At 34.6% G+C, this 25,823-nt stretch overlaps 1 long non-coding RNA gene across 2 annotated transcripts in view; it reads left to right on the plus strand.

Moving 5' to 3' along the window:
- Positions 1-25,823, plus strand: part of LOC138919392 (uncharacterized) — a 271,898-nt gene that overhangs the window by 195,785 nt on the left and 50,290 nt on the right. Inside the window, exon 4 of one of the 2 annotated variants that reach the window (XR_011429541.1) lies at positions 348-2,670. The exons of the other annotated variant lie outside the window; for it this stretch is intronic. This is a non-coding gene — a long non-coding RNA (uncharacterized lncRNA). Of the gene's footprint in view, positions 1-347; positions 2,671-25,823 lie in introns of those variants that run through there. 2 annotated transcript variants of the gene reach the window in all.

A 25,823-nucleotide genomic window follows, 5' to 3' on the forward strand; every position in this document is an offset into this window, starting at 1 on the left:
TTGCTTAGCAAAATATTATACAAGCATACTTTGTTTTATTGTCCTTTGCAGATATTGCATTTTTTACCAATTGAAAGTTTGTGGCAATGTCACCTCAACTAAGTCTATCAGTGCCATTTTTCCAACAGCATTTGCTCAGTTCGTGTCTCTGTTTCACATTTTGGTAATTCTCACAATATTTCAAACTTCATTATTATTATATTTGATATGGTGATCTGTGATGTTACTATTGTAATTGTTTTGGGGCACCACAAACATTACCCATATAAGATGATCTTGATAAACGCTGTGTGTGTTCTGACTGCTCCACTGACTGGCTGTTCCCCTGTTTCTCTCCTTCTCTTCAGGCCTCCCTATTCTGAGCAGAGCAATATTAAAATTAGGCCTATTAATAATCCTGCAATGGCTTCTAAGTATTTAAGTGAAGGGAAGAGTCACACAGCTTTCACTTTAAATCAAAAGCTAGAAATGATTAAGCTTAGTGAGGAAGGTGTGTTGAAAGCTGAGATAAGCTGAAAGCTAGATCTGTTACACCAAACAATTAGCCTAGTTGTGAATGCAAAGGACAAGTTCCTGAAGGAAATTAAAAGTCTTACTCCGGTGAACACACAAACGATAAGAAAGTGAAACAACCTTATTGCTGATATGGAGAAAGTTTTAGAGGTCTGGATAGAAGGTCAAACCAGCTACAACATTCCGTTAAGCCAAAGCCTAATCCAGAGCAAGGCCCTAAATCTCTTCAATTCTATGAAGGTTGAGAGAGGTGAGTTGGAAGCTAGCAGAGGTTGGTTCATGAGGTTTAAGGAAAGAAGCCATCTCCATAACATAAAAGTGCAAATGTAGAAATGCAGGAAGTTATCCAGATATCCCAAGTTATCTAGCTAAGATCATTAATGAAGGTGACTGCACTAAACAACAGATTTTCAATGTAGACAAAACAGCCTTACATTGGAAGAAGATGCCATCTAGGACTTTCATAGCTGGAGAGGAGAAGTCAATGCCTGGCTTCAAAGCTTCAAAAGACAGGCTGAGTCTCTTGTTAGGGGTTAACACAGCTGGTGTCTTTAAGCTGAAGCCAATGCCCATTTGTCATTCTGAAAATCCTGAGGCCCTTAAGAGTTATGCTAAATTTACTCTACTTGTGTTTTGTAAACCGAACAACAAAGCCTGGATGACAACATGATTTACTGAATATCTTAAGCCCACTATTGAGAAGTACTGCTCAGTAAAAAAGATTTCTTTCAAAATATTACTACTGGTTGACTATGCACCTAGTTACTCAAGAGCTCTGATGGAGATGTACAATAAGATTAATGTTTTCATGCCTGCTAACACAACATCCATTCTGCAGCCCATGGATCAAGGAGCAATTTTGACTTTCAAGTCTAATTATTTAAGAAATATATTTTGAAAGGCTATAGCTGCCATACATAGTGATTCCTCTGATGGATCTGGGCAAAGTAAAATGAAAACTTCTAGAAAGGATTCACCATTCTAGACGCCATTAAGGACATTTGTAATGCTTGTGAAGAGGTTAAAATATCAGCATTAACAGGAGTTTGGAATAAGTTGACTCATAGATAACTTTAAGGGGCTCAAGACTTCAGTGGAGGAAGTAACTGCAGATGTGGTGGAAATAGCAAGAGAACTAAAATTAGAAAGTGGAGCCTGAAGATGTGACTGAATTGCTACAATCTCATGATAAAACTGTACCAGATGAGGAGTCACTTCTTATGGATGAGCAAAGAAAGTGGTTTTTCCAGATGAAAACTACTCCTAATGAAGATGCTATAAAGATTGTTGAAACGACAACAAAAGATTTAGAATTTTACATATACTTAGTTGACAAAGCAGCAGCAGCAGAGTTTGAGAGGATTGACTTCAATTTTGAAAGAAGCTCTACAGTAGGTAAAACACTATCAAACAGCATCGCATGCTACAGAGAAAGTGTTAGTGAAAGGAAGAGTCAGTCTATGCAGCAAACTTCATTGTTCTTACTTTAAGAAATTGCCACAGCCACCCCAGCCTTCAACAAGCACCACCCTGATCAGTCAGCAGCCACGAACATCAAGGCAAGACCCTCCACCAGGAAAAAGATTATGATTTCCTGAAGGTGCAGATGATGGATAGCATTTTTTAGCAATAAGGTATTTTTTAATTAAGGTATGTACATTATTTTTCTAGACATAATGCCATTGCACACTTAATAGACTACAGTATAGTGTAAATATAGCTTTTATATGCACTGGGAAACCAAAAAAATCATGTGATTTGCTTTATTTCGATATCTGCTTTATTTTGTTTGTCTGGAGCCAAACTTGCAATATCTCTGAGGTATGTCTGTACCAATTTATATTCCAAACACTTATATTTGAGAGTGCCTGTCTCCTCACATCCTTATTTATAGTGAATATTCTCATTTTAAAAATCGCTGTTGGGCCCAGCCCAGTGGTGCAGCAATTAAGTTCACAAGGGGTTCGCTGCTATAGATCCTGGATGCAGACCTACACACTGCTTGTCAAGCCGTGCTGTGGCAGGCGTCCCACGTATAAAGTAGAGGAAGGTGGGCACGGATATTAGCACAGGGCCAGTCTTCCTCAGCAGAAAGGAGGATTGGCAGCAGATGTTAGCTCAGGGCTAATCTTCCTCAAAAAAAAAAAAAAAAAAAAATCACTGTTAATTTGCTGAGTTGTAGATATCAACAGTATGGATTTTAGTCAGATGATCTTTTGAGTAAATATTTTTCCCAGAGTGAAGTCTAACACTTCAATCTATTCGTTCTGTTTTAAAATTTTGTAAATTTATATGAAGTCAAATGTACTAATCTTTTCTTTGTGATGCATTTCAGCTTAAAAACCTATTGTACACTTAGAGATTTGATATTCACTACACTCTTACATTATTTTTTTTGTTCATTATTTTATCATTAACTCATTAATCTCTAGGGAATTGACACAATATAAAGTAAAACTAAAAAGAAAATCTTTCCCAAAATAGCTAACCAATAATTCTGCTCTTGTCCATTGTATTGCGGTATCATCATTAACATATGTTAAATCCTTTAAGTGTAGTCAGAGTTGTTTTGGGGCAATTATGACATATGTAAGCATATTTAAGTTTTATTAAGCTGTATTTGTCAGGCACTTTGATAAGCACTTTACATGCATTATTTAATTTAATGTTTATAATAGTACCAAGAAGCAAACATTAATGTTATCCTTGTTTTGCAGAGGGGGAAACTGAGACTTAGTGAGGTTTGAATAACTCACACAAGTAATATATTTAGTAAATAGTGGAGCCAAGATTCAAACCTAGGGTTAAAAAATTTTTTTCGTCATTAATGCTTTATTTTTTAGAACAGTTTTAGGTTTACAGAAAAGTTGTGAAGTTAGTACACAGAGTTTCCTTATATCCTGAGCATAGTTTCCGCTATTATTAAGAGTTTATGTTACTATGGCACGTTTGTTACAATTAGTGAACCAATGTTGATACATTATTATTAATTAAAGTCCAGCACAACCACTGGAGCTTACAACTAGAATACACAGCTATGTACTGGGGGACTTTGGGGAGAAGAAGAAGAAAAAAAGGTAAAGTCCATGTCTTACTCATATTTTCTTACTTCTTAACGCCCCTTTTTTGTTCCAGGATCCCATCCAAGATACCATATTACATGTAGATGTCATTTTACCTAAGACTTTCTCAACTGTGATGGTTTTTCAGACTTTCCCTGCTTTTGATGATCTTAACATTTTGATCAGTACTGGTCAGGTATATTGTAGGAGCATCTCATTTGGGATTTGTATGATGTTTTTCTCATGATTAGTCCAGAGTTATGAGATTTTGGGAGGATCTCAGAGATAAAGTCCCATTTCATCACATCATATCCAGAGTATATACTAATAACATGATTTAGGACTGTTGATGTTGACCTTGATCACCTTGTTGAAGTAGTGGTTATCAGACTTCTCCACTATAAAGTTACTCCCTCCCCCTTTTTGATACATACCCTTTGGAAAGAAGTCACCATTCTCAGCCCATACTTAAGGATTGAGGAATTATGCTGTCCTTCATTTAGGATTGAGTGCCTACATAATGTATTTGGAATTATTCTATATGGGAGATTTATCTCTTCTTCCCATTTATTTATTCATTCATTCATTCATTTATATCAATATAGAGTGGTGGATGCTTATTTTACATGTTGCGTTATAAGTCAATACCATCTTATTGATTTTATTGTTCAAATTACTCCAGCTTCACTATCAAGAGCTCTTTCAGTTGATGCCTGTTGCTCTTGGACATACCCCATCAATATGTATGTGTTGAGGTTTTTGGTTGTTTGTTTGTTTTTACACTTTCCTACTCTCTGGTACTACAGGATGCTCTAGGCTTTTCTTGTATATTTCCTGTCAACGTCCTATATTCAGTGATTTCTCCAAGGTGCCCTGGTTCTTTTTATTGGAGAATGGTCTTAGAAACTAAGACGTGGGTGCTAGATGTGCTTGTTGCTACTGGGATGTCATTTCTTTTAGACCCTCTCAAATAAAAGAGCAAAACTATATATGTGTGTATACTAACCTATGAATATACCTATATCTATAAATATTTCTATATGCAATTATTTATATGTGTATTAAATTAAATATTTATTTTTTACTAATTTCTTGAACTCTAATTCATTACCACATGCAGGAAGTTTCACTGTTTCAAATTTGTCAAGAATTTTATCATGAATGAATGTTGCATTTTTGTCAACTGCTTTTTCTGAATCAAATGATGTGATCATACAATTTTTCTTCTTTAGTCTGTGAAAGTGTAGGATTACATGATTTTTTTTTTTTAATGTTGAATTGGCCTTAGATACTTGGAATAAATCCCACTTGGTCATGGGGTATAATTCTTCTTACACATTGTTAGATTTTTATAAGTATGTTCATAAGATAGGGTCTATAAATTCCCTTTCTTATAGTATCTTCATCTAGTTTTAGTATTAGAGTAACACTGGCTTAATATAATAAGTTAGGAAGTGCTCTCTCTGCTTTTATATTTTGGAAGAGATTGTAGATAGTGGTATCATTCCTTCTGTAAATGTTTGGTAGAATCCCCAGCGAACCCATCTGGGCCTGATGCTTTCTGTTTTGGAAGGTTATTAATTATTGATTCAATTTCTTTAATAGATATAGGCCTATTTAGATGATAATTGTGTGAGTTTTGGTAGTTTGTGTCTTTCAAGGAATTGGTCCATTTCACCTAAGACATCAAATTTGTGAGCATTGAATGGCCCATGATATTTACTTATTATCCTTTTATAGCTCATTGGATTAGTAGTGATGACTACTCTTTCATTTCTAATATTAGTAATTTGTGCCTTTTCTTCTTATCTTCATTCATCCACAGGTTGGATATTTTCCCCCTGGCTTCCTTCAAGATTTTCTCTCTCTCTTTGTTTTTTTGCAGTTTGAATGTGATATGCCTAGGAGTATATTTTTCAGTACCTATCATGCTTGGTATTTTCTGAGCTTCCCAGAACTGTGGTGTGATTATCTGTCATTAATTTTGGAAAATTCTCAGTCTTTATCAGTTCAGATATTTCCTCTGTCTGTTACATTCTCTCTTCTAATCCTTCTATTATTTCAATTATATGTATGATGCACTATTTGTATTCGTTTCACAGTCTTGGATAGTCTAGTCTTTTCTTCATCATTTTTTCTTTGCATTTCAGTTTGCTTTCCTTCTACTGACATATCTTCAAGCTTACTGATTCTTTCATTGGCCATATCTAGTCTCTTGATAAGCCCACCAAAAGAATTCTTCATTTCTGTTACAGTACTTTTGATTTCTATCATCCTTTTGATTGTTTCTTAGAATTTTATATCTCTGTTTACATTATCTATCTGTACTTGAATGTTATCTACTTTTCCCCTTAGAGCCATGAATATATTACTAATTATTTTAAATTTCCTATTTAGTAATTTTATATTCTGTATCGTGTCTGAGTCTGGGTTTGAGGCTTGTTCTGTCTCTTTAAACTAGTTTTTCTAGCCTTTTAACATGCTTTGTAAGTTTTTGTTAAAATCCTGACATGATGTACAGAGTAACGAGAATGGTAAACATAAAGGTAAGTTGTCCTTTAGCGTGAGATTTTGTGATAATTTGCTTAGGAGCTGGGCTGTATTTAATGTTTGTTGCAGCTATACTTGCCAGAAGCTTCAGTTTCCTCTCATATTTCTGTTGCTGTTCTCTCTGGTGTCTTTGGTTTTCCCTAAGGATTCCTTCTTAAGTAGGGCCTGTGTCTTGCAGCTGTATTAGTTGTAAATTACTGCTATTTTACGGGAGCCCTGTTGATGTGGTAAGATGTGGTGGTGGGGAAATGCCCTACAATCTTATGTCTAAATCTCAGTCTTTCTGTGGGCTTGGGTTCTTGGATCATGACCTTCAGAAGTATTTATTATCATTTTTTTCTTCCTGTATGTAAGACAGGAAGGCAAGACAGGACCATAGTGGGCTAATTGACCTTCTGCCAGGTAGATAAGGCTCTGTTTCCCTTGGAGAACAGTGTTTCTTATGGATAACATTCTGGGTGTGTTTTAAAACTGTTACTTTTCACCACACCTGCCCAAGACACAAGGGGATATTTCTTGGATCTTCAACTCTTGAGAACTTAGGGGGATTCCTGGAGGTAAAAGTGTGGTAGCCCCTCTAAGACTGGGTCCCCAGGAGTTTCTGACTCCCAAACTAATCTACACTCAGCCTGCAGCAATTCATTAAAATTACCATTTAAGGGTCCTACCAGTTTATAGCTCTGGCAGCTTCTGCTCTGGGTAAACTTACCTTAGCAGTGATACTCTGTTATTCACCAGTCTTTGTAGATTTTGTGGTGGTAGTTTACCCTGTGGCCTTGATTCTGTGGTGGGCCTAAGAAAAGTCAAGGATATTTTGTTTAGATAGCTCTTTATTTATTGTGATGATGGGAGTCATTAATTCCAAGCTTTTTACATGATGGAGCTGAAAGTAGATTTCTCTAAACCTAAAACTTCCTTAGAAACCAACACCTGTGTTCTTAACCACCATTCTATACTGTTTCTATTCCCTTTATTGGTCTTTTAAATTCTATTGATTAAATTGTTATAGCTTTAAAATGTATACCAATACCTAATATCCTCTCTTTATGTCTTCTCTATTCATGTTTTTTTCTAATCTATTCAAAACTTTATTTTTCAAGGAGGCCTTCAATCATTTTGTCAAAGCCCCAGAATTAAATATATTTAATTTTTATTTGGAACAAAATTTAAATCTGTAAATGTAATACAGAAAAATTGATATCTTTATAATATTCATGCTTCCCTTACAAGAACACATGACTCGTTGATTAACTTTTCCTAATATCTTTCACAAATTTTATAGTTTTTTAATGATTTTTATGTGCTGTCATGTTAAATTTATTAATTGTATCACATTTTCAAATACTGTGTTCTTTTATTAAATTTTCAGGTACTTAGGTTGATAAAGCTTGAGAATAGTATGTTAAATTCCTCCCTTAAAGTTTTAAAATCCTCCAATTTGGATTTTACATTTGTAGCTATATTTTTAAACTTCCTTATAGGTTTTTCATAAAACCAATTAGTTCTTGTTTTAAAAATTTGACCTATGTTTCAGCTTACTGGGATTTTTTTTTGACGAATTTTTGTTCCTAGAGACTTTTTTCCCCTATCATATTAAAAACATGAACTGATATGTTACAGAATAATTTTCCACTCATTGTATGAGGTACACGTTTCCACAAATTTTCAGAATACTACTCCCTTTCTCTGACGATGAATTTTCTCCTTGGTCTTTTAAAAAAATTTTGACTCATATATTTGTTCATTTAGCAAACATGTGCTGAGATTAAATTATGTTTCAGTCTCTGAAATATGTGCTCAAGATACAAAGTCCACTGAGACTTTGGCCCAGCAGCCAGGAAGCAGAGAGTATTATAGTGAAGACAGAGAATTAAAGGAATAATTACGATGTGATAAATGCTGTGATTGAGGTACACTGCAAATTAGCTGTTCAATCTCGATTACAGGATCTTTCTAAACTTCCACTTCCGTGTGTGTTAAAATAAGGATAAGAACAACACCTGTCTCTTAGGATTATTGTTCAGAGCAAATGAGGTCAAGCATTTAAAATACCTATCAGGTTGCCTGGTCCAGAGCAGTTGTTTAAACATTGTTAGCTATTATTTTTGCCATGAACAGCTCACCAAGAGTCCCTTATCTAAAATTCTTACCATCAATCATTTTCTGCCCCAATGCCCTGTATTATTTCTTCAAAGCACTTATTACTATGTGACATTCTCTTATTTGTTTACTGATTTATTGATATTTCTTCCCATTAGAATTTAAGTTCAAGCAGGCAGGGACTCTGTTTTTATTGTAACTGCTTTCTTTTGCCCAGGGTCTGGAAAAATAGTGTTTAGTCAATGATAAATAAATAATTAAAATATTTCTCTAATAACCTTATTTTCTCAATTCATCCTAATATGGAAACTACACACTCATATGGAAACTACCGAACTGTACAAAAAAAAAATCTCATCTTTGAGCATTTGAGAAGAAATACTTTGAGATTTTCAGTGAATTTTCTTCCTAGGTTTTCCTATGCATACATCAATTAGGTCATATTGTATTTACAATGCTGTGTCTTTCTTTTTCTCAATTAACATTCCAATGTACACATTTTCCTTCTATTTAAATACTCATTTTCATAGATTTATAGTATTATATTATATGCTTATTTACTAAAACCTTAATTATTCCATTAGTATTACACATTTTTCCAATAACTCACAAGTATAAGAACAGCATAAGTATAATTATAGTCATTTATTCAATAGGTACTAATTAATTTAATCATTTATTAAATAAATATTAATTATGCTGGAAATATGTGGAAGAACAAGAAAACACTGTCCTTGCTCTCATGGAGCTTACATTCTAGTGGAGAAGACACACAATGTATAACCAATTTCTCAGTTTTTTTCTACCAAAATTATAAGTTTTACAAAGGAGATGTATTAGGTTCTAACAGTCCCTATCAAATCTGGATAGGTGAAATATCAAAGAAAATGTGAGGAAATGACATTTAAAGTGATATTTGAATGTTGATTAGAAATTGGTCAGGTGAAGAGCAGGAAAGCACTGAAAGGAGTGGAAGGAAGAGAATATTTGAACCTGAGGGAAAAAAGAATGAAAGCCATGATGTGAGAATGAGCACTGGATAAGGAAGGACAAACAACAGTAGAACATGGAGAACAAAGGAGAGTGAGGGTGTTACCTGTGTACCAGTGTCAAGTTGATGTATTCTACATACCTACACAACACCCAGAACAGAAGTAGCAGATTGAGGTACTGAGAAATAAGTAATAAAGTATAGACTATAGATTCAACAAATGTGGAGCTCACATTCTGAGTTGTTTTCTAGTAGTGACCATGAGTCATTACCTGGCCCTTGGGTGACCAATGGTAGAGCATGTATGTGTAAACCTGATTCCCATGACAGGCAGAGCTGCTCATGGTCATAGAACCAACCCATTATATATTAATCCTTGGGCTTATCCTTAGGGATCCCAAGCTCTAACCAACTGAGCAAACCTACCTTAGTGATACAGATAGATAAATAGATGATTTTCCTTGAGGGAAGTTCTTACTCAAAATGATATCATCTTCTTGGCTATTTATTTTTAGTGGATTTCAAAGAAAAGTCATAAATAGCCTCAAAGTTTTTCTTAAAGCTCTCAGAAAGATGGAGTGTGAATTGCCTCCTCCAAAAAACTGAGGGTGCTAGTGAGTGAAAATTGAACTTTATAGTGCAACATCCTAATGAACATTTATCACTTAAAAGTTAAAATCAACAGGAAAAATACTAAATATACTAGGAGGAAAGAGTCATGTAGCACTTGTATTTGATTCTTAATCATTGACAAACAAGAGTCCTCATAAAAACTGACCTAAAAAGAAACATTAATTAGATGCATCTTTCTACCTATTCCTTATGGGAATTATCTGCGTCAAAGTCATATGAAAAAAATAGCATACTCCAATTGTTCCATGAATCTTATGCTTTATTACACAATAGAAATCTGCAAGTAAGTTATAACACAAATTAGAATATTCCTTTCATTATATGAGTTATCTGGAAGAATTTGCTAAAGAAACTATTAATACACCCATCAAGCATTTTTCAGAAATCTTGTATATGGAAAACATTACATAGACACTGATAGAAATACAGAGATGAATAAGTCATAGTCTTTGCTTTCAAGGAACGTACAACATCTGCTATAGAATGGTAGTTGTAGAAAAATGGTGGCAGCTTTTGGTTTAATAGAATACAAGTTGAGCATAAGGCAAAATAAAAATAACCCACTTTGAGGGTTTATGTGTGGCACTAGAACCAGTTCTACTCAAAGTTATCATATCACATAATTTAAACAAGAGGCAAACCTCTGTACCCAAGAATACATGGCTTTTCATATCATTATGGTAACCCTTTCCACCTGACATGAAAGTCCCCCAACAGTCTCTCATAAGTGAAACAATAAGAAACCCATGCTATAACATTTCTATAAAGAGCATTTGGTTGAAAAGATGACATGTAAGCTGTCTTTCATTCAAAGGTTCCTGACGTTTCTATCGTTAGCATTGCCTAATTTATCCAATTAGTTAGTTCTGCAAGCCCGTCTGGACCATTATTTTTGCCTCAAGCCAAGAAGTAGAACTTTAAAGGTGCTGTGATGAATGCTTGCAAAAGGGTATACCCAGTCTCTGAAAGCACTTGAGAAGTTTTTTTTTAACAATCTGACGGAGATACACGAAATGAAGCTTTTCTTTGACTTTCTTATTCAATTTTATACCTGTACTTAAAAGACAGTATGTAATACCAACACTATGAGATGTCATTATCCCTATTACAGAACAGGTGATATTGAGACCCAGATAGACATATACATATATTTGTAGAGATCGATGTGCATGTGCGTATTTCTAGTAATACATATCTGTATACTCTACATCTCTATTCTTGGGACACAAATATTTTACCATGTTGTGAAATTTGTTACAAACTCCCAGACACAAATATTTTTGATCAAAACAGTTGTATGATGACAGATGGTCTATTCACTATGATACATCTAATAATCTGAGACTTGCATTGGTCCAGTAGATATTTAATTTTATGTGTGTTAGAGATAACATTTCATCACTGTGGTCTCCCCATGGACTTGGAACAGATTGAGACTGAAACAATAGCACCTTATACCCCAGAAGTCCATAATCAGATAGCCAGGACTCCAGAGATGTGGCTAGGGCAGCAGAATTCCACTTAATGGCACTCAGAGAAGTTATCATCATGGATTCTATGTTTATGCTGAGGTACTGACCTCAACAGCAGGGAGGCAGCTTAAGAATATCTGCCTTTTGGAAAATTGTATAAAGGCCTTTTACCAGAAGGTTTGGAGACAGCTAGAGCAGCAGCAAGCAAGATGGTTAAATTTCTGAACTTAATTTGAATTATTATTATAGTAAAATAAAATTTACCAAATGAACATTTAATGATATTGGGGCAAGAGAAGGAAACAAAGCTTTCATCAGTAGAATCTGGGACAGCTGCAGGCCTTCACAAGATTGTCTCCTGTGAATTGTAAGGCTTTTGTAACATGTGACCTTGTACTATTTATAAAAAAGAGTATTCCTCTAAAAGCCAAGATCTAAGGCATAAAACACAATTGATGTTTCATAGAGTTTTGAGAGACTATAATGAACCTCTGAAGTTAGAAAATGATATCAATTCTGACCTTTAAGCCCTGAAATGGAACCTGGCCATGGATGAGATGGAAATTTTCCAAAAAATTAATCTCAGCCTTCACTTCAATGTAAATATTATTCATTAATTCTGGGAATTTGTCTTTGGATTGCAATTTTTTTTCCTCCCCTTATTTACTGCGTGCTAGTTGTCTCTGAGGTGGGCCATGATGACATATTAAAAGAAAAAAATAATAGCACCTATTTAATCAGTACCTGTTATTTATTTGCTTGGCTCTGTGCAAGCAGCATCTCATTATTCTCACAACACCACTATGAGCCTGGCGTTAAGCTGATTGGGCGAGGAAGCTGAGACATAGAGATGTGAGTAATTTGTGAAGCTGGGATGTGATCTCTAGTTCTCTGATTCTAAGGCTCATGTTTAGTCACTGTACTGTACTAATTCAAAATTTGGAGAAGATCTGTCACCCAAAGACTTACTTTTAATTGCCCTTTTAAAAAGAACTAAAATGTCTGAAAACTTTAGTTTCATGGCTGCTCTCCAAGTTAACTTAAAGAGCAGCAGGTCATGCAGCAGTTCAGACGCACTCCTTCCCTAGGCAGAGTGGAGAATAAAGAAGAAATACACACCTGGGCTTCAAAGTGTTTGTGGACTAATAGGAGAAGACATTATTGACAATTACTAGAGTTGCATAACAAAAAGAATAGTAGCTAACGCTTAAGGAGCACTTTTTAAGTGGCACACACTCTCCTGAACACTCCATGTGTTAACTCTTATGAGCTCTTGGTAATATTATGATCTCTTTTCCTGGTGAGGTCTTAATCTAATAGTAATATAAGACAGTTTCTAAAGGTGGAATAAGAATGTGCCCAGCAGGCTCTCCCAGAGTCTAGGATCTCAACATACTATTGTCTTAGAATAATGATTTGACCCAACTTTCTATCCAAAGGGATTGGTTCTAGCTTCCCTAAAAAGTAAAGAATACTATCAATATGTGGCTGCTTTGAATCTGATTGAGAGGAAAGCAAATAGTTCAGATAGGGGCCCATTCTCTTATTTCCTTAAAACATCAGAGCAAGATGAGACCAAAAATCAGAGCAGGGTGTGACATTACCAGAGGTGTGGGGAAAAAGTTGTTTGGGAGGACTTTTACCACCTCCTGACCAGGATACGCCCGAGTGATTCAATATGTATTCCTTTGAGTCTGAAATTTGACATAACAGGTTTTTTCACCTATTCTATCACTTGTCCTAATTCCCTTTTTGAAAATAGATACTGCTGCTTTGCTTTCATTTTAATGGTTTGATATGGTTATACATTTACATTGTTCAAATATCAAAAATGATTTTAAAATACAGAAATATTTACAGTGAAATGTCTTGCTCTTATCTCTGATCTCTATTTACCAGTTCTTAGCCCACATCCTCTGACTCCAAGGAAACACTGCCTGCTATGTATCCTTCCAGAGTTTATTAATGCATATGCAAGCAAATATGAATATATATTATTTCTCTCTGTTTTTAGACAAAGATTAGCATACTATATATATTGTTCTGCACCCTTCTTTTTTTTGAGTAATAATTTACTTGGAGGTCTTTCCATATTAGCATATGATTTCTCTCTCTCTTTTTTAGTATCTCTGCTTAGTGTCCCATTGTTTAGACAATCATAGTTTATCATTAGATAACTATGTAGGTCCCTAGTAAACTCTTCACGGACATTTTGATTGCTTCCAATGTTTTGCTGTTACAAATCCTGATACAGTGGATAACCTTGAGTATATTTCATTGAACACTTCTGCAGTATATCTGTAGAATTAATTCCCTATTGGAAATGGGTCAAAAGTTATATAAGTTTATAATTTTGATAGGTATTATCAAATTGCCCTTTTTAGCAATTGTACTATTTCAGGGCTTCCAAAGGTTTTTTACTTCATAACACTTATAATAAATAAAACCATTAACGCATGGGATAAACTGGAAAGGATTTGGAGCCCTATAAAAGATGACTGCCCAAAGAGAACAAAGCTAGAAGTTCTAACTAACTATGAGCCATCCAGCTGCCAGAGACCTGAGATCAGTATCTCCCAGCATGATGGCTGGAAAGCTTTGAGGCTATATTTGTTTCAATCAACAAATTATGAGAATGACTATTTCTCTTCAGCTTCACCAATGAAGAGTTTAAACTTTGGAATTTGAGTTAATCGGATAGGTTAAAAATAGTATATCTATGCAGTTTCACTTTATTATTAGTGAGGTTGATCATTTTTCATGTGTTTAAGAGTTTTTATAAGCTTTTTATGTGTAAACTATCTTCCATCTATTTCTTATTTTTCACTATTTAACTTTTTCTTTTATTATTGACTTGAAGACATTATTCATATATTAAGAAAACATTGCCCTCTGTTTATGATATGAATTGCAAATCTTTTCTCCCAATTTATATGTGTCTCTTGATTTACACCATGAGTAATGCTTGCTTTATTTTGTTTGCATTTACTTGCAGAAGCTTCCTTTCTGTTTTCTTCTGTTGTCTTTTACATAAAATTTGGATTTTGAGCTGTTGCTTAAAAAAGACTTCCCTGCTTCAGGTTTACAAATGAATTCTCCCATTTTTTTTTTCTTCTGTTTTAAAGACTTTACTTCTTAATGTTAAAAAAATTTCCATTTGGAATTGTTCCTGATGTTAGGTGTAAAATATGGCTTCAACTTTTTTTCCCCAGATGGGTTATACTAGCACTATTTATCAAATAGTCTATCTTTGCCTTCACATTTGAGAAGTGTTTTAATTTTTTCTTCACATGGGCTTGTCCATTTTTATTAGGTTTATTTCTAGAGATATAGTTTTGCATGTTTTTGCTGTTTTAAATATTTTTCCCATTAGATATTCTGCTTGCTTTTTGTTCATAATAAATTTTTTGCTTTCTATTTATTAATGTTTATATCCTATGACTTCCCTAAATTCTTTCACTCTTTGTATTGTTTTATTCTCTTGGATTTTCAAATGTGCCATCATATATCCACACAGTCATAGTTTATAATGTTTATGCTCATTTTCCTTTATCTTGTCTAATTGTATTGACTGCTATTGCCAGTACCTTGTGCGATAATAGAGGTGATAACATTCTTGTCTTGATCTTGGTTTTAGTATGATTGCCTCTAGTATATTGACATTTACTGTGATGCTGACTTCTGGATTAAGATGAATACATGCTTACTGTGTTTAAAAGGTGTCCATTCATCCTTATTTAATTGAATGTGTTTGTGGAGAGTGGCTATTATATTTTGTCAAATGGCTTTTTAGCATATATGGAAATGATCATAATTTTTATTCAACATTATAAACTATATATTAACATATTTCCTAATAATGAATCATCCTTATACTTCTAGAATAAATTCTTCTGTCAAAATAATTATTCTTTTTATGTGCTTTTGGATTGCATTTGCTAACATTTTCTTTAGAATGTTTCCATCTTTATTTGTAACAGATTAATCTATAGCTTTATTTATGTATGCAACATCTTTATCAGGTTTTATTATCAATTTTATAACCTCTTTCCAAAAAGAATTTGAAGGTTTTCTTTTGTCTATTATTCTCTAGAACAGTTTAAATAACCTTGGTGTTATTTGCTTTTAAATTCCCCTATGAAAATGTCTAAACCTGCTGCTTTGCTGGGAATAACATTTTGATAATTTTATCTATTGCTTCTATTAAAATAGTTCTGTTTAGATTTTGCATATTTCTTGATGTGATTTTGTGTAAATCATATTTCCCTAAAAGAAAAAACTACTTCAACCAAGTTTTTCAATTTAATTTTCTTCTGAATCTTTAATCTCTTTAGTTCCTGTGTGGTTAATTTCCCCTTTACTGTTTAGTTGTGTTTCATTGTTTTTGGTTTTGGTTTTTTTTGGTGAGGAAGATTGGCCCTGAGCTAACATCTGTACCAATCTTCCTCTCTTTTTTTATATGTGACTTGCTGCCCCAGCGTGGCTTGACGAGTGATGTGTGTCCATACCCGGGAGCCAAACCTGTAAACCCAGGCTACTGAGGCAGAGCGCATCGAACTTAACCACTACAACACTGGGCTGGCCTCCATTTTTTTTTTTTTTATTGTAGTTTTTCTCTTTTATTCCTGATTAAATTAGCTAATGATTTGCTACTTTTTTTTTTTTTTTTTTTTTTTTTAAGATTTTATTTTTCTCCTTTTTCTCCCCAAAGCCCCCCGGTACATAGTTGTATATTTCGTTGTGGGTCCTTCTAGTTGTGGCATGTGGGACGCTGCCTCAGCGTGGTCTGATGAGCAGTGCCATGTCCGCGCCCAGGATTCGAACCAACGAAACACTGGGCCGCCTGCAGCGGAGCGCGCGAACTTAACCACTCAGCCACGGGGCCAGCCCCTGATTTGCTACTTTTTAAAGAACCAGATTTTGTATTTATATATTAGATCTACCATTTTTCTAACTCACTAGAATTAGTAAATACAGGCCATAAGGTCTCTGTCATAATTAATCAACTCTGCCATTATAATACCAAAGCAGCCATAGACAATATATAGATGAATGAGTAGGTCTGTGTTCAAGTAAAACATTTTTATGGGTATTAAATTGTTAATTTTGTACATTTTCTCACATCATGAACTATTATCTTTCACTTTCCAACTATTAAATAAAACGAAAACACCCTTCTTGTATTGTAGGCCATGCAAAAACAGGCATTGGATAGATTTGGCCCATAAACATGGTTGTCTGGTCCCTACTTTATCTGATACGTCTTTAGCTATAGATTTCTTTACACAATATCTATTAGTTCCCTAATATGAACGATAATAACAATTTTCTTGTATTTTCTTCCTGTGCCCTTCCTTCCTGCACTTTATTTTCCTTATCAATTTTTCTTCCTCATTGTTTTCCTTTATACTATTAAATAAGCCTACACTTACATTATGTGAGTTAGAAACATTTATTGACAAACTCTGACTCTGAACTATCCAGAAATGTATCCTCTTTCTTTCACCTCTCCAAATTTTTTGGTATATAATATCTACATTGTCAGAGGATGCAATAATTTTTTTTCCCACATTCTACACAAATTGACTTTTTCCTCAATTCTATGGGTAAATAAATTCAATGCTGACCACCAGTTTTGTAGCCATTTATTTCCCATTTGTCTCTTAGTTGACTGAAGGCTATCCTCTGGTAGTTTCTGAAAAAAAGAGCTTAGGTTTTATATATTTAAAACTTTATATTTGAAGGTAGGTTTATGTGGGTATAAAATACGAGTTTCTTCCTTTGTTTTATTGAATAACCTTTATATATTGCTCTACTGACTTCTGACTTTGCATGTTGCTGTAGAGAAATAGGCAGACAGCCTGATTGCTTTATCTTATTCTTATAAGTAGCTTAATCTTTTTGCTTGACCACTCAAGCCAGCCTTTTGTTTAAATCTTGAAGGTCCAATAATGTTATTAGCATAGTTATGTTGTTGCTCCTTCTGTTTCAGTGTTCCCCAGCACATTGTCCTCCTAGTGTAGAAATTCAAGACATTTTAATTTTGGAGAAGGTTTCTTGATTTATTTCTTTAAAGATAAGTTACTTTCTGGGGTTGGCTCCCTCGCCTAGTGGTTAAGTTTAGTGCACTCCACTTCAGTGGCCCGGGTTCAGTTCCCAGATGTGGGTCTGCACCACCCATCAGCAGCCGTGTTGCGGCAGCGACCCACATACAAAATAGAGGAAGATGGGCAATAGATTTTAGCTCTGGGCTAACCTTCTTCAACAACAACAACAACAAAAGATAACTTACTTTCCATTTTGTTTGTTTCTTTCTTCAGGGATTCCAATTATATGTATGTTGGATTTTTATTTTTGCTTGTTTTCTGTATCATTTTATCTTTAACCTTTTTAAGTTGATTTTCTTTGTTATTTCTAATTCATACTGCTTACTTTTCTCATTTCTGTCATCTATTTCCTTTATTATGTTTTCCACCATGTGGATCTTGGATAGAGCTCCTTGCATTTTCATCCTTATTTACATGCTAATTTTGTTTTTTCTTCTACTTTTTCCTGATTTCTACCAGTTCTACTTTCATCTCTTCCTATTGTAACTCCCACTCTTCTCTGAGTTCTAATATTACTGACTAGTGGTCTAAATTTCTAAAGGACAGTGCTTAAATTTTTACTTACTGAAATATTTTGAGGTCGAATATTTAGTCTCTATGTCACCATTTTTCTTGAGAGTGTTCTTTTTGGAGTGAGTTTTGATGCTGTTTCTCACTTATATGTTTTTGTGTAAGAATTTTGCATAGTTTCTGGGCTGGTTCTTTTCATATTACTTATCACTAAATGAGTGGGATTTTCTTGGATTAGTATTTCCAGAGATTTGGTGGGAGAAAGGGGAAGCTGCAGCCAGAGTAACCTTTGAGTTTTCACTACGTAAAGGATTTTTATTTGCTGCCACAAGGATAGATAGCTCTATACAACTATGGCTCATCTGTGTGAATGTTTTGTAGCCCTAAAACATGTGATTCTCCAGGTCACACACAGTGAAGGGTAAGGTTCTATCAATAGCTTGTTGACTTCAGTTCCAGCAGAAATTTGTTTTTTGCAAAAAAGACTATACATTTTAAATTCAAGGTGAGCCCCTCATCTCTAAGAACTATAATTTTTATATTATCCGCTGAGTTCTGCTGCTGTTGGGCCCCCTCTCACTCTTGGTGTTTCTTATTTTTCACTGCCTCCCAAAAGAATTCTCCCAATATTTTACAATTTCAAAATTCCTTGCTTTTTAAAAAAAAATTATATGTGTCTTCCTGGTTTGATAAAATTAAAGTTCCTAGAGGTTTTTGTTGTTGTTCTTCTGTTACTATTGTATGATTTCCATGAGGGAAAGAGGAACTATGATGATTTTCTCAGCCACGTTCATATGGGAATTCTATAATACTGTGCTTTGAAAGAGTTAAGCAAGAAAGGTGGCATCTATAACTACCTTTCAACAGATAGAGTGTAAACTCTAAGAAGTAAGCACAGTACTGTGATAAGACCATGAAAATTTGCAATCTTCAAGAATAATCTTGGAGCAAACATATATACATCTAAAGAATCAGCATAACTGCTGGAGGCTGTAAGAACCATAGGAATTCAGATAAAGAGAAAAGTGTTGACAGGAGCAGCGACTGAAGGGGCTAAATGGGAACAAAGATTAGAATGAATCATTGGAAGCTTGAGCAAAGTCGATTTGTCTACTTCCCTATAATTTTTGGTCTAAGGACTTTGGAAAATTGTTTCTCACTTACCATTCTGTGTTTCTGGTGCTTTCCATCTACCTCAGGATAGCTCAAACTGTGAGGAAAATGGAGAGAGACAGAACTAGTTGAGGGAGAGGAAGAAGCTTTTACAATAAAAACATATTTTCTCTCTATAGTCTCCAGCGTCTATGCTGGTTCCCCAGAACCAAACCAGGCCCCCAGAGGCATTCTGGGCCAAAGGTTCTTGGCACAGAGAAGATTTCCAAAAGACAGAGGTGCCTTTGAGCCATATCCTGGAACCTGACACCGAGCCAAAATAGCTTGGAGAGTCAGATGAGTGAGCAGCTTCAGAACATTTTGTGTCACATATTTGTTGCTGGCCTCTTTGCTTTATACTCTTTTAAAACTTATATTTTCCTCTGAAATATTTTAGTCTGTTTTTATTAGTCATTTCAAGCAGGATCATATAAAGACTTAGGGAAGGCTGGACCCTCATTCCTCTCCATGGCCTCCAGTTCAACACTCTGCCTTTCCTCTCTCTACGACTGTTTACTTATTAGCTTGGTTTTGGCAGCCAGTAAATTTATTTTACATTTTACTGAAGTGTGAGGGGAAATACTGATAGAAAAACTAAACAAAATCCCTCGCAAAATGGTATCACCAAATGAGTAAAGTACCTGAGTCAAACATCCGGGTGCCCAGAACTCAAAGGCTGATTTTTCTTCCCTATAAGGCACCCTTAGAATCTCTTCCTGCTCTGGCTGGTGATAAGATCATCTGAAAATTAATCACTCTTGGAGAGAGAGCTGTATTGACTGTCAACTTACACTGCAAGTCTGAGTCCTTGCCTCCCCAAGTTGCTTTCTGTATTACCATAAGCTTTTCAGAACAGGGTGCACAAACTCCTTTGTTGTTGCTTTAAAGAAATGAGAATGCTAGATCTTCTATCCAGGTAAAGTGTAAATGTTTTCTGCTACTGCCTCATCTATTGGCAATTATTGTAAAATAACATTAAATAATTTCTCCCTTATATGTAATCATGTATCTCACCAAAAAATATATTTTTAAAAGGAAAATTACAATGGCCACATGTAAAACTAAAGATATATAAAAGCACTTTGGAAAACATAAGTTTACATGATTTTTCACAGCAATTCTGTGAGAATAGATAGTTAGCAGATGTGTATGTGGGGGGTATACGTATATATGAGCATATATATATATATAGTATATATATTAATTTATAAACAAACTGTGCCTTCCATTGAATATGTCAATGGCTGAATGATAAACATCCTCATAATCTTTTTGGAGTAACGTGGAAATTTAACATAAATCAAGAATATAACTTGTAAGAGGAAATGTAATAGCCTAAAAATGTTATTTTTCAAAAGATATGAGAAGGAGTTAGATATTATTTGTTAAACGGAGAAGGAAGAGCAAGAATGTGGAGATACTTGTGAAAATAAAAGTACAGACAAACTGAGAGACTCTACATGTAAGGAAACCTCATAAGCCTTGACAAGGTGCTTGTACAAAGTAGATGCAAGCTGTATTTCCAGCTTTCTATATCCCTTAGTGAAACTTGGGGTCTTCATGCAAATTTTAATGTGTTTTTCCCACAATAAAAATATCATGGGTTGTAGATAATCCATGCAATCTATCCTGGCCCTTCCACATTTAGGGGTGGCCCAGATGTCAACTGAGATGTACGTAACACTGCTGAAATTCATCTCCCTGAGAAAAGCAATAGTATTAGTCAGAATAGCTAGATAATTGTAAGGTAACAAACACGCCTAAAATATTAGTGACTTATAAAACAAAAGTTTATTTCTTCCTTATACTACATGCTTATTGTGAGTTGACTGTGAGATCCATTTTACATCTCTTCACTCTAGGTGCCAGGCTGGGAGCCCTGTCAGGACCTGGAGTATAATGTCATGACCTGGCAGGGTGAAGGGAGCCTGTAGAATTTCTGTCTCCTAGCACTTCTACTCAACTTCCATTGGCCAAAGCAAATTAAAGAAACATCAGCTTCATGGGAATGAGAAAATACAATCCCACCATATGACTGGGATGAAGAGAGCTAGATTTTCATTGAACAGCCCTAATGACTCCCAGAAATGAAAACATTTGATACTTCCGCTGTATTCCCGTTCTATGTTGCTGATAGAAATAAGTTAATGGAATGGATTTATTATATTTTAGTTATTTCGTTTGACCTCCCAATAAAAAAAGGAAAACCTCGTAGGATATATCTTATATGTAGGTGGTAACAAAAGTACTTTCCTATAAGAAGATAGGGAAAAATATTCTGAAAGGGTTTGGAGTAGTGAGAGAATTTTGCCAAGATCCTTCTCCCCTATCTTCTTTGTAGAACAAAAGCCTTAATCTTTGAGGGAAAAAGACAAAAAACACTGTTGTTTATTGTAAACAGGAGAAGGGCATGGAAAAATAGCCTCTACCCCTGGAGAAGGAGCCAGGATACATAGCGGCTCAGAACTTCATGATGGGAAGGAGAAGACTATTGATAAAACCACAAACACGAGACCTAGGCACTTAGTGATGGACTAAGACAAGAGCTTAGTTGAACAATAGGAAAACCCCAAGCTCCCATGCCAGGCTAATCAGTTCCTGGTAAGAAGTGACCTGTAAGAGATAACGCCTCTTTGAGGCACCACACAAAGGAAAGATCAAAAGTTGAGAGTTTAGAAGACACTGGAAAAAAGAAAAAGCTTCTGACAATACTAGAAAAATATGTAGTGCACTGAGGATAACCATAGTAACAATAAATCTCAAACTCAGCTCAGTTCCTCGTTAGATTGACTCCAACCCCCACAATAAAGTCCCAGCAGAAAGACAGGCATGCCCGTTTCTAGGCATAAATGCTATATACCTCAGTCATTATTGTAGTACACAAGATGTCTTGTCTTCAAAAAAATTACAAAGCATTAGAAAAGAAAAAGAACATTCCCAAGAAACAAAGCAATCCTTAAACACAAACTCAGATATTACACACAATTATGATTAATATGTAAAGGTTCTAATTGAAAGGAGAGAGAACAATCAGTATCAACTGAGTGATTTCAGCAGAAAGATCAAACTATAAGAAAGTATCAAATGTAAGTGTTAGTGTTAGAAATGAAAAACACAGTAACTGAGATAAAGAACACCTCTGACAGGTTCATTAGTAGATTGGACCAGGCCAAGGTACATTAGTCTGCTAGGGCTGACATAACAAAGTACAACAGACTGGGTGGCTTAAACAGAAGAAATGTTTTTCTCAAAATCCGGCAGTCTAGAAGATTGAGACCAAGGAGTTGGCACGGTTGATTTCCTCTAAAGCTCTCTCATTGGCTTGTAAATGGTCATCTCCTCTCTGTGTCTTCACGTCATCTTCCCTCTGTGTGTGTCTGTACGTCATAATCTCCATTCCTTATAAGGACACTCATATTGTACCAGAACTCAGCTTAATGACTTCATTTTAACTCAATTACTTCTTTAAAGGGGTCAACAAAAGAGATTCTATCTCCAAATACAGTCATGTTCTGAGGTACTGGAGGTTAGGACTTCAACATTTGAATTGGGGGTGGGGGGGCACGCAAGTCAGCCCATAGCACAAGGAAAGATTCAGTGAACTTTAAGATAAGTCTACAGATATTGCACAAACTAAAACTGAAAGACAAAAATGAGGGGAGGGGAAACTCAACAGAAGAGATCATCCAAGAGCTGTGAAGCAATATCAATTGGTCTAAGGTATATGTAATTAGAATCCCAGAAAGAGAATAGACAAAGTAGAGGGAAAAAATTAAAGAATTAAAGGTGAAGACGCTTTTAAAATTAATGACAGACACAGGCATCAGATTCAAGAAGCTTAGGGAACACCAAGCATGAAAAATACCAGATACACACTAACACACATTCACATGTAGACTACATCACATCTAAGTATATCACATTCAAACGGATAAAAACAAAAGGTAAAGAAAATCTTGAAGGAAGTCAGAGAAAAGGACACATTACTTACTCAAGACTGAAGGTAATAATTAAAGCAGACTTTTCATCAGAAGCCTTGCAAACTAGAAAACAGCAGTGCGACATCTTTAAACTTCTGAAAGAAAAAAAAATCCTGTCAATCCAGTTTTCTACTTGGCGAAAATATATTCAAAAATTAAAGAAAAATAAGAAAGTTTTTCAGATTAAGAAAAGTAATATGTAGGAATTTGACAGACCTAGTCAACAAGAAATATTGGATGAAGTTCTTTGGGCAGATGGAATATGACAAGAGAAAGAAACTTAGAAGATCTGCACATAAAAAGAAGAGTGCTAGAAATGGAAGTAACATGACATTTTCTTTTTAATTACTCTAAAAGACAACTGATTAGCTAAAGCAAAGATATTAGTAGTATATGCCTCATTTATAGCATATAGAGAAGCACAACATGTAACAATAGCACAATGGATATAAAGAGGGAATTGGGAATATACTGTCATAGGGTTCTTACACTAAATGTAAAGAGATATAATCTTGTTTAAATATAGACTTTGATTAACTAAAGATGTATGTTGTAAAACATGTATGTTGTAAATCCTAGGGCCACAACTAATCATTCTTTATCAATAGAGGAGATAAAGTGAAGTTATTTAAAAAATGCAAGAAAAAGCAGAAAAAGAGAGAAAAATAAGGAAAACCAATGGAGAAAATAAAAAACAAATAGAAAGTATATTTTAATTCCAAAATATTAATCAGTATCACTTAAATGAGAATGGTACAAACATATCAGTAAAGAAACAGAAATTGTCAGATAGGGTAAAAGAGCAAGACCCAAATACATGTTGTCTACAAGAAATCCACATTAAATATAGTTACGCATATGTTAATAGTATAAGTATGGAAAAAGATATGCCTTACAAACATTAATCAAAAGAAAGACTAAGTGGTTGTATTAACATCAAACTAAACTTCAGATCAAGGAGTATTCTCAGGGATAAAGAGGTGTATTACATAATGATGAAGGGGTCAGTTTCCCAAGGAGACATAAGAATATTAATTTTATCCACCTAACAACAGAGTTTCAAAGTATCTGAAGAAACAACTTACCGAACTGATAGGATAAATAAGCAAATTCATAATTACGGTTGGAGATTTAAACATTCCTGTCTCAGTAATTGACAGAAAAAGTAGACAGAAAATCAGCAAGAATATAGAAGACCTGAAAATATCATCAACCATATTGACCTAACTTTTAACAAAGTTTATAGAAACCCAATAAAAAATAGAATACATATGGAACATTCAACAAGATAAACTTTAATAATTCTTTTAAAAACTTTAAAATGTCAAATAATAGAAATCATATACTCTCAGATCATAAAAGAGTTAAAATTAGAAATCGATGAAGAAAACCATGAGGAAATTCCCAAATATTTGAATTAAAAAATACTTCAAAATAGCCTATGGGTCAAAGAAAAATCTCAGGGAAATTTTAAAATATTTTGAACTGATGAAAAACAAAACTCAGGAAATACAACATATTAAAAGTTGCATAATGCTGCTAATGTAGTATAGGGGAAAAATTTTAACATTAAATATTTACATTTTAAAGAGGAAAGATATCAGATCAGTAATCTAAGCTTCTACCTTAAGAATCTAAAGAAAGAAAAGCAAATTGAAATAAAAATAAACAAAAGGAAGAAATAATAAAATGCAGATATCAATGAAACTGAAAACAGAACAATAGAGAAAATAAATAAAACCTAAAGGTGTTTCTTTGAGAAAAATTAATAAAATTTAAAAATCTCCAAGCAGAATGACCAAAAAAAGAGGAATTACAAATTATCAATATTAGGAATGAAAAATGGGACATCACTACAGATCCCACAGACATTAAAAGGCTATGAAGAGAACCTAAAAGCACTAAAAGAATATAAAGAGAATATTATGAACAACTCAATGTTCATGAGTTTGATAACTTAAATGAAATTGACCAACTATGTAAAAGATAAAAAATGCTAAAATTTACTCAAGAACTAGATAACTTGAATAGCTCTGTATGTATTAAAAAATTGAATGCCTACTTAAAGCCCTTTCAATAAGAAACTCTAAGGCCAGATTGTTTTCCTGGAGTATTCTATCAAATATTTAAGAAATAATATAAATTCCATTCAATCTCTTCCAGATAAAGGAATAGGAATGAACTTCTGGAATGGCAGCAGGAGGAGTTCCATGAATCCTTTCTATGAGGATAAATCATAATTGGTAAAAATTATAAAAAGCAACTATTTAAGTCTCTGGAAATTTTACAAGGACATAGAGCAAATGGAGAAGCATTTATTTAAGAAAAGCTACCAAATCAAAGTTTTGGTAAGAAAAGGGAGAGTATGGCATTTGATCCATGACCTCCTCCCTGCCCATCTCCAGCCAATGTAATGGAAGCTCTACCCTTCATAATGTAGTCAAGAAGATGGAGCTCCTCTCCCCTCAAGCTCCTAATTCAAGACTACAGTTTTCCCAGGGAAAAATAGGCCATGAGAATTTCTTATTCACCCGCTAGTTCCATGTTGCAAGAGTTGTATTCCAGGCACATGCAGCTAACACGTCTGGGGCTCCATTTTCATGCCCAACCCCTCTTTTAAGGAAGTAACTTTATTCCAGGTGCAGAAGGCTTATTAGATTTCTGGGCCCCAGTCACCCTTTGCCCACATTGTTGGGAGGGCAAAGTTCCATACTAGGAGAGGCAAGCCAAGAAAGCCAGTGGCTACCACCCCC

The sequence above is a fragment of the Equus caballus genome, chromosome 20 (genome assembly GCF_041296265.1).
Source record: "Equus caballus isolate H_3958 breed thoroughbred chromosome 20, TB-T2T, whole genome shotgun sequence".
Lineage (NCBI taxonomy): Eukaryota > Metazoa > Chordata > Mammalia > Perissodactyla > Equidae > Equus > Equus caballus.